This window comes from Lactuca virosa, chromosome 9 (assembly GCF_052849685.1).
Source record: "Lactuca virosa cultivar CGN04683 chromosome 9, Lactuca_virosa_CGN04683_v6, whole genome shotgun sequence".
NCBI classification, from domain to species: Eukaryota; Viridiplantae; Streptophyta; class Magnoliopsida; order Asterales; family Asteraceae; genus Lactuca; species Lactuca virosa.
Genome location: NC_136434.1, coordinates 206,789,254 through 206,798,256, shown reverse-complemented (window position 1 = coordinate 206,798,256; position 9,003 = coordinate 206,789,254). Strand labels below are relative to the sequence as shown.

The 9,003-nt window shown below is 33.5% G+C and overlaps 1 pseudogene; it reads left to right on the top strand.

Annotated features, from left to right (window-relative positions):
* The first annotated feature begins 1,490 nt into the window (after window positions 1-1,490).
* On the top strand, window positions 1,491-6,970 carry LOC145140228 (importin subunit alpha-1b-like; annotated as a pseudogene).
* The last annotated feature ends 2,033 nt before the right edge of the window (window positions 6,971-9,003 follow it).

Sequence of the window (9,003 nt, the reverse complement as noted above, 5' to 3'; positions counted from 1 at the left end):
GCATATGTTAACATTGTTTTGGCTGCTTCGCAAAGTGACCTGTTTCTTCGTTCAACTACACCATTTTGTTGTGGTGTATATGGTGACGAAAAGTTATGCAAAATCCCTTTCTCGATTAAGTACGAATACAGCATATTGTTTTTGAACTCAGAGCCATTATCACTTTTGATTTTTCAAACATTCTTTTTCAGACTCAGCTCAATTTTCTTTATAAAAATCAATCATTGTTTGAGCGACTTCAGATTTTAACCTGAGAAAATACACCCAAGTGAATCGAGAAAAATCATCAACAATAACCAAAATGTACCGTTTCTTGTTGAGAGTTTCAACAGTTGATGGTCCACAAAGGTCAATATGAAGAAGTTCCAACGGTTCCACAATTTTCGAATCTATCACAATTGGATGTCCTTTCCTATGTTGTTTCCCTTATTCACAAGCTGCACATAAGGTGTCATTGTCAAACTTTAGTACAGGTAAACCTCGAATAAGATCATCAACAACAAATTTATTCAAATTTCGAAAGTTTAAATGTGATAAACGATGATGCCATAGCTAGCTGATGTCAGAGGAAGCTTTCGAAAGTAAGCACATTGAGGGTTTGCCGATGATTGGTTTTACATCAAGAGTAAACATATCGCCATAACGTTTTGACTTTAGCAACACTTCGTTTGTTTCAACCTTTGAGATAATACTGCCTTCTTCGTTAAACACCAGTTAATTACCAGTGCCCACAACAAGTTGTGAAACACTTATCAAGTTATGTTGAAGACCTTCTACATAAGCCACACGATTAACAGTAAACTTTCCAGTCGTGACTTTGCCATATCCTTTCACCTGGCACTTGTGATTGTTTCCGAACTTCACAACACCTGTATTTTCCAAGCTTTGAAAATCTCTCAGATTTTCCTTTCGTCAAGTCATGTGACGTGAGCAACCACTATCGATATACCATTTCTCATCATATTGCTCGTCACAGAGCACCTACGATCAATGAAAGAATTTAGGTACCCAAGGTTGTTTGGGTCCTTGGAAATTAGTTTTGAAAATAGAATGAAATGCAGAACTTTTAACCCAATCACAAACTTTAGTTTTGAGACTATCAATTAAGTCCACATCACTAGGTAAAGGAACAGAAACATAAGTCTTTGGTAGTTTGGGATTGTCACTGACACATGCCTTCGTCTTTTTACATTGTGTATGAACATTCTTTTCTTTCGAAACCGGTTGCCAAGTTTTTACTGAAATATTTGAATCTTTTGAAGATGGGCTTTCAGTTGACGAAGTATTCACATACTGCTCATAGGCTTCGTGAATTTGTTGTTGAGAAGATTTCCTTGATTGATACATTCATCCTTTTCCTTCAAGCCAATGATCAATGTTTTTGTCACGAGACCACCCTTTTGTATATGAAACTTTTAAGGTTTGTTTTCCTGAAGGATTTAAAAATTTCGGTTTTTGTGGGAAGAAATCAACATTTGATTGAGGACGAAATGCCATTGCATATCGACTTCCATCATTGTTTCCAACACTTGTATTTTGAGAAAAACGATTATGATGTTTTTGTGTTTGAGAAAATCGTGTTTGTTGATTGGAAGAAAATCGTTGTGTTATGGATTGATTTTGAACACCCTTTGAGGTATTTTTGTTATCTTTGAAAAACATTGTTTTTGGATAAAATTCAAATTTAGTTTTATTTGTTTGAGCGGGATTTTTCTTTTGATCTGAATAAAGTGCTGAATTTAAAGACTTGTTCTCAACAGATGTAGTCTTTGTGTTTTCAGTCGTTTTCAATGTAAAACCATTTTGTTTCTTTCGAGACTCCATAGTTTGACAAAAAATCTTCTTTCGAGCTTGTCATTTTGAAGTTGCATTTTCTTTTGAAAACTTGTCAATTTGTTCTTTAAATTCTTTGGAATTTAATTTGACAACAATTTCATTTTCCACAACAACCTCTTTTGTAACTTCTTTCACAACTTTCGATTTTTCAACCCATTTGCGTTGTGGTTTTTGTCTTTGAAAAACATACGAATTCTTTGTTAGATTATTTTCGACAGTGCTTTGATTTGAAAAGAATGCTTCGACTGTTGTTTTCTTGTTGTCATCTTTGACCATTTTGTTGAATTCAAGTTTAATTTTATCAACATTTCCAGTGGTGACAAACACTTGATTTGGAAATACAATATCATCAGTACACTTGAAATTTGGATACACCACTTGATTTGTTTCCAAATAATGGGCTCCTTTTTCAGACAACACTTTGTCGAAATTTTCAGTGTCCCCAACCACTTGATCAACAACAACACATGGAATTTCAGTTTCTTTCGAATCTTTGTTTGATCAAACCTGTTTTAGTGAATCGTCTTCATCATTTTCGTCATCACTGCTATCCGTTTGACTATCTCGGATATTCATAAAATCAGGATCACCAACTTTCGAAGTTGAAGGTTTGTCAGTGTCAATCTTATCCACCAAATCCTTAAGTTTTTCTTTTCCTTTAGATTTTGATGCAACATTAATGACAGACAACTAAGAACAATCAACATCCTCAATATCACTAATTTCGCTAATATTGTCAGAGTTATCTTCAATATCGGCAAAATTAGATTGAGAATCAGATGTTGAATTCTCAGTCTTTTTCAAAATTTTGATTTGTTCTGATTTTGTCAAAGTATCATTCACAATGTTAACTAATTCACTTGAATCAAGACATTCGTCAATTTTGACAATTCCATAAGCATATCTATCATCAGGAATTTTGTCAAACTCAGCAATATTTTTCTCACAATCATACGAAATATTATCAACCTTCGCTCTCTCATATGCTAGGAAAGGTAATAATTTCCTATGTTACTCCTTGCTAATTTCACACGAATGATGCAATGCAGTTAATTTGCCATAGAGTCGTTTAGCAGAGTTACAATATATGTTTTGTTGGGCTAATAAGAGTTTTACATAACTAGACAACGAATCTCTATCACACATAATGTTCGTAATTTGTAATTCTAAACTCTCTATTTTTATTTTCTTGGCATCTAACTTCTTCTGAACTTCTATCAACTGAGAAGTTGATTTCTTAGCCTCATTGCTAGCAGATACAACCAAAGCATCGAAATAAGCAACAGTATCATCAAAAGCAATTAGATCAGAATCATATGCACTTAAAGGAATATTGAAAGACTGAAGAATAGTACGTACCTTCGTAGTCATTGGAGATTTATCAGCAGTCTTTGACACAAAGCATCGACCCGTCACCTCTTCGTCCGAATCTTCCTCCAGCTTCGCATACAGGGCTCCATGCGTAGGATTACGCATTTCGTCATCATCGGAGCCCAAAGACCAAATTTGATATGTGTCATCATTCTCATGTTCACCTTGAGCCACCAAAGACAAATTTTTCGCCTTCGTACGCACCTCTTCCAATCTCTCCACATAATACGCTTCGTCCTTTACTGTATTCTTTTTCTCATCCTTCTTACGAAGCATGCAATCATTTGCTAGATGATTTGCTATGTTGCAATAATGACAATCCATACCAGAATCTCCTTTCAGTTTCTTCTCTTTCTTCTCCTCATCACCCTTCCCATCATTCTTCTCATACTTCTTCTTCTCCTCTCCTGCAGCCTTGTTTACAAAACCTCCTTTTCCTTCACTTTGCTTTACCTTTGGATTAAACGGTTTCTTAAAAAACTTATTGACTCGATTGTTTGAGTAAAAAGCTATTGCCTCATCATCCGAATTCATGATAAACCCCTCTTCATCATCAGAATCACCTTTTTCGACTGCTTCCTTTTCAGACTCTTTAGAGACAAGTGCTAATGGACCTCCCAGACTAAGCTTCAACTCTTCTGCCATTTCGTTCACTTCACTTTCGTGAGTTTTCAGTTGATTGTACAAATCATTCAAAGAAGATGTGTCGAAACTCTGTTGATTTTTCACCATCATGCTAACACTCCTCCATTCTTTACGGAGTCCCATAATGAAGGTGAGATTGAATTCCATAGCAGACCTCGTGATTCCATAACGATTACATTTGTAAATCAATTCGTTCAGCCTATCATAGTAACTTTCAATCGTTTCACCATCTTTTTGCTTGAAATCCTTCAACTCAATCAAGCAGTGCTTAACTGAACTGATTTTCGTCTTCTCGCTACCTTGTAACTTTTCTTTGAGATTATTCCATATTTCTTTTGCAGTTGTACAACTTCTGACATAGTTATACACAACTGGAGGCAATGCACCACGTAACTCCCTTATGCATCATTTTTCAAGTTTCTTCATTCGATCAGTTTGAGCATCAACACTCGTAGTACCAGATGAAGATCCAATAGGTTGAAGATTCGTCGGAAGAATAAGATTCCCTAAGATACAAGACCAAAGCTCTTCATCAAGTCCATTCAAGTAATCTTGCATACGATCAGACCACCGATCATAGTATTCCGGAATGAGCATAGGAATCTTAGTTGAAGATCCTAACAGATGAGAGTATGAAGTCATCGAGTTGAGATTGAAGTTCGCCATTGATGTACGGAAGTAAATTTTTGAGAATTTTCGAGAAATAAAGGAGAATATGAAAGCAAATTGCTGAATTGATTAGAGATATCAAGTATAACACTCGATTCAACAAATCAGTTGCAGAATCAAATCATAAATGAAGATCTAGAACGCTTTTTCACGTCAAAAGGTGCGGAACTTTTTTAACCAGAAATTTGATTCAAAAACCTTTTGAATCAGAGTGAAAATCAGATCGCAGATTATGATTCCTGCTCTGATACCAATTGATGAAGTGATGAATCGAGAATGTAACGAATCAGAGTAACGAAAATGTAGTTTGAACACGAGATGTAAATATGATCTGGTTTCAGCTCTATTATGCTTTCAAATGTTACAGAGAGAAAATAGACAAGTTCATCTAAGACTCTTCTCTAACTCTAAGTAATGTCCCTATTTATAGGAAACATGAAAGCACACAAAAAATTACAAGGACTGAACAACTAAGCTTCGTTACAAATGTGCCTTGTAAAATACACTTATGACTTCGACATATTACAACATGGTCTTCGACCCTTACAAAATCGATCCAGACTCGCTACCTTTCTCTATCTGAATGCCCTCATAAAATCGACTCACTGTAAACCATCGTGGTCGGAACCACCAAATTCTTTGATAAAACCACATCACCTCGATCAATACTTCACATAAAAAAGGGTAACCTACCAATGTTGGATGTCGCCTGGGCCACTGTTCCCCCATCTCTAAAATATGCACACTGTTCCCCCATCTCTAAAATATGCACACTCACTCTTACAGGCAAGTATAATTGGCTGCATATAATCTATCAAATGTATGTTTTTTTTTGTGTTTTTATCATTTTGATTTTGTTTTTCGTGTTTCCATGAAGTTCTTGAATACCATGTATGTACAAATTCAATCTACCTTCCGAATCACCAGGTTCTCTATCTTTTTTCTCTTAACAGTCATGTATAATTTTTATATTTATTGTTCTAATGCTTTGATTTTGATTTGGATGAAATCTATGTTGATAGAAAGTTATATGTCTATATTTTGGTTTAGAATAAAGATTTATTTTGGGTTTACTCTTTGGAAAAAAAAAGACTTATTTTGGGTTTACTATAATGGTAAAAGTTGTCTTTAGTAGTGAATTTTAGTTAACTAATAAGCTCTTCTTTGTTTCCACGTTGTTCCTATCCTGAGAGTTGGTCTTGCATTTGTTTTGACATTAATAGAAACATCTAATAATATTATTATTGTTTATATTGTAGCCAAGAATCAGCACCAGGGTACTCTTCAAGCAATCTATTAAGCTCCATATTTGTTCACGGATCAACAATATCCTTAAAAGGTTAGTATCTTTTCTTCAAATTGTTCTTAAAAACATTTGTTCCCAAACCTTATGTGTCTAAAGTTAGTTATATACTCAAACGGTATTTAAATATGAATTGTTGGAGAAAATCATTTTATACACGGAGGAATTGCTCAAGACCTTCGTACAGATGGGCGTAAAAGATTAACTTATCGCCCCATATCTGTTTAAATTGGAGTCATTGCTCATGTAAAAACCTTTTCAAATTCTTTTTTATTTAATAAAAACACCTAGTTTATGTTCTTAATGAGTTTAATTAATGACAGGCAAATGGTTCAGCAAGAGTGAAGATGGGTAAAACTGAAGACATAACTTTGCCTTATCTTCTTAACTTGTTGGCCAATAACCACAAAAAAAAGTATTAAGAAAGAAGCGTGTTTGACCATATCAAACATCACTGCTGGTAACAAGGAGCAGATTCAGGTCATAATTTGAAATTTTCATCAAGATTTAAGCATCTAACATTGTTTTCTTGACTGATATATCTACTTTATGATTTTTACAGACAGACATTGAAGCAAATATCATTGGCCCTCTTATTCATCTGCTTCAAAATGCAAAATTTGACATCAAATGCTACTTCTGGTGGAAGCCATGACCAAATCAAGTAAGATTCATAAACTTAAATTTTCATTATAATTTGTTAAGTATTTACATCTCAAAAGCTATATATTTACTGATAATAAAATGGTGGATGCAGGTATTTGGTAAGTGAGGGATGTATTAAGCCTTTGTATGATTTACTCATATGTCCAGACCCAAGAATAGTGACAGTTTGTTTAGAGGGGCTAGAGAATATATTAAAAGTTGGTGAAGCAGAAAAGAATTTGGGAAGATCAGCGGATGTGAATCTTTATGCACAGATGGTTGATGATGCAGAAGGGTTGGAGAAGATTAAGAATTTACAGAGAATGATAACAATGAGATTTATGAGAAACAGTGAAACTTTTTGAGACTTATTGGTTGGAGAAAGAGGATGATTCCATGCCACTTGGCGATGCAGCTGCAACTCAGCCTCCTGTTGGTGGCGGTTTCCATTTTCGAGGTGGTGATGTTTTCGTTCTTTCTGGTGGATTCAACTTTAATTGAGGTAGGTAATAATAATATGTGTATTTTTGAATACCCTTGGAATGGAATGACTGATTCCGTAGGAATTGAAAAAACATCATGTTTGGTTTGAATTTCATTCCATGAGGGAGGGATGTTTTTTTTAATGCATTGAAGGAAAGGAATGATAATGTTATACTTATAAATTAGTTTTATTTGTATTATCTATTTTTCTTCAATAAGAAAAATATTTTTAAATTTATTCTTAAGTTTCAATCAAACTAATCTTTTTCCTAATTTACGTCAAAACGATTACTTAATTATGTTATGTTAAGATTTTATGGTATATAGTTTTTTTATAAACATTTAAGAGCTTTTTTATTTGCTATTTGAAATAAGATATATAGTATATAATAAATGGTTCATTCCATTGGAATGAAAAATAAGTTTATTTTTCTTGATGGAATTGACTTTGATCCTTTTTTTTATAGAAGGTAATGTTTTCCATTTTGTTAAGTTGCGGGTGATTCTTTTATTCCATTAGTTTTTTAATATTTTTGAACTTTTTTTTATTGATCTACAATATTATTTTCTGAAAATAACTAGATATTAATTCTATCTAGGTTGTAATAAGCTTTTGTTAAGTTTGTACTTTGTTGATAGCAGTCTGAATTAGGTGCTGCTATCAAGGTAACATCATATAACTTTCTTTTTTCTTTTTCAAAAAATTAATCTTACTTTATTATTATTATTTATTCGATTCAATGAAAGGTTGCTTTTGGTATGCAGTTCCTGTCATAGTTGCTTCAACTGCTCCTTCTGACAAACAACTAGAAGTTGGCCAAAAGATGAAGGATTAAGTAATGATAAAAATAGGCCAACTGGAGCTGAACAACTTGAGTTTCTTAACAAACCATGGCGTCCTCTCTCTCGTAAACTCAAAATATATGTTGTTATTATAAGTCCATATATGTGTGTTTAAATGCAAGAAATAGCAACCAACTTTCATTTATTTTTTTATTATTCTGAATATTATTCTTAATATGTAATTGTGATGTTGTGTAATTATGCAGGCTTCTAGTTTTGATTCAAATGGTGGTTCTTCGATTGTTTCTTCATTCGAAACACCGTGTCCCCAAAACCCTTCAGGAAAGTCTGATCTTCCAGGGTATATGTCTTTGTTTCCACAACAGATCTAGATAAAGAACCACCTAATGCCCAATTTCAAACAGGTAATGGCCAACGGGATGAGTATTTTTTTCAATGTGAAGTTAAATTCCTTTCCATATACTAAAATTACGATAATTTTATTTTTCTTAGGGTATGTACAAATTACGGTCGGAATATTGGAAATAGTAAGATTTGTATCGTCAGCTCTACTTGGTCATGTCATTTGGTGAAGAAAATGCACCCATCTTAGGTCTATGGGTGGTCAAACTTCTAGTCATTGCTTTGTTTGCTGCATCATCATTGGCCAGCATTGTAAGTTTTTTTATTCGAATATTCTTAATCTGTTTTCCAATAATTTTTCAATTCACACCCCTCTAATATTTTTCAATTTTTCATCTTAATTATTTATAAGGCATTATGTACAAGGATTCAACCTGGTTTAGAACAAAAAATAGTTCTACCTCGAGACTCATATCTTCAAGTATGATAAGCTTCTGATACAACTATTTATAAAAATTTGAGCTAATGTGGTAATATGTCAACAGTTAAAACGTTTTTGAAATATCATTTCTTCTATAGGGTTATTTTAATAATGTCTTAGAGTATCTCAGAATTGGTCCACCTCTATATTTTGTTGTGAAAAACTATAATTACAGGCATACTTTTCTTTTCTCCTTAATGCACGCTTCTGATGAAGTTCATTTCAACTTGCAATGTAGATTAAAAAGAAAATTTCACATTAAGTTTTCCTGTTTTCTCAGTTCAATCAGAATCAAGACATACAAATCAGTTGTGCCCCATAAATCATTGTGATTCAAACTCCGTTTTGAATAAGGTATGAAAGTGTTAATTACTTGGGAAACTGTTTGGTTGGATGGAATAGAATTATGATGAAAGGGGTAATG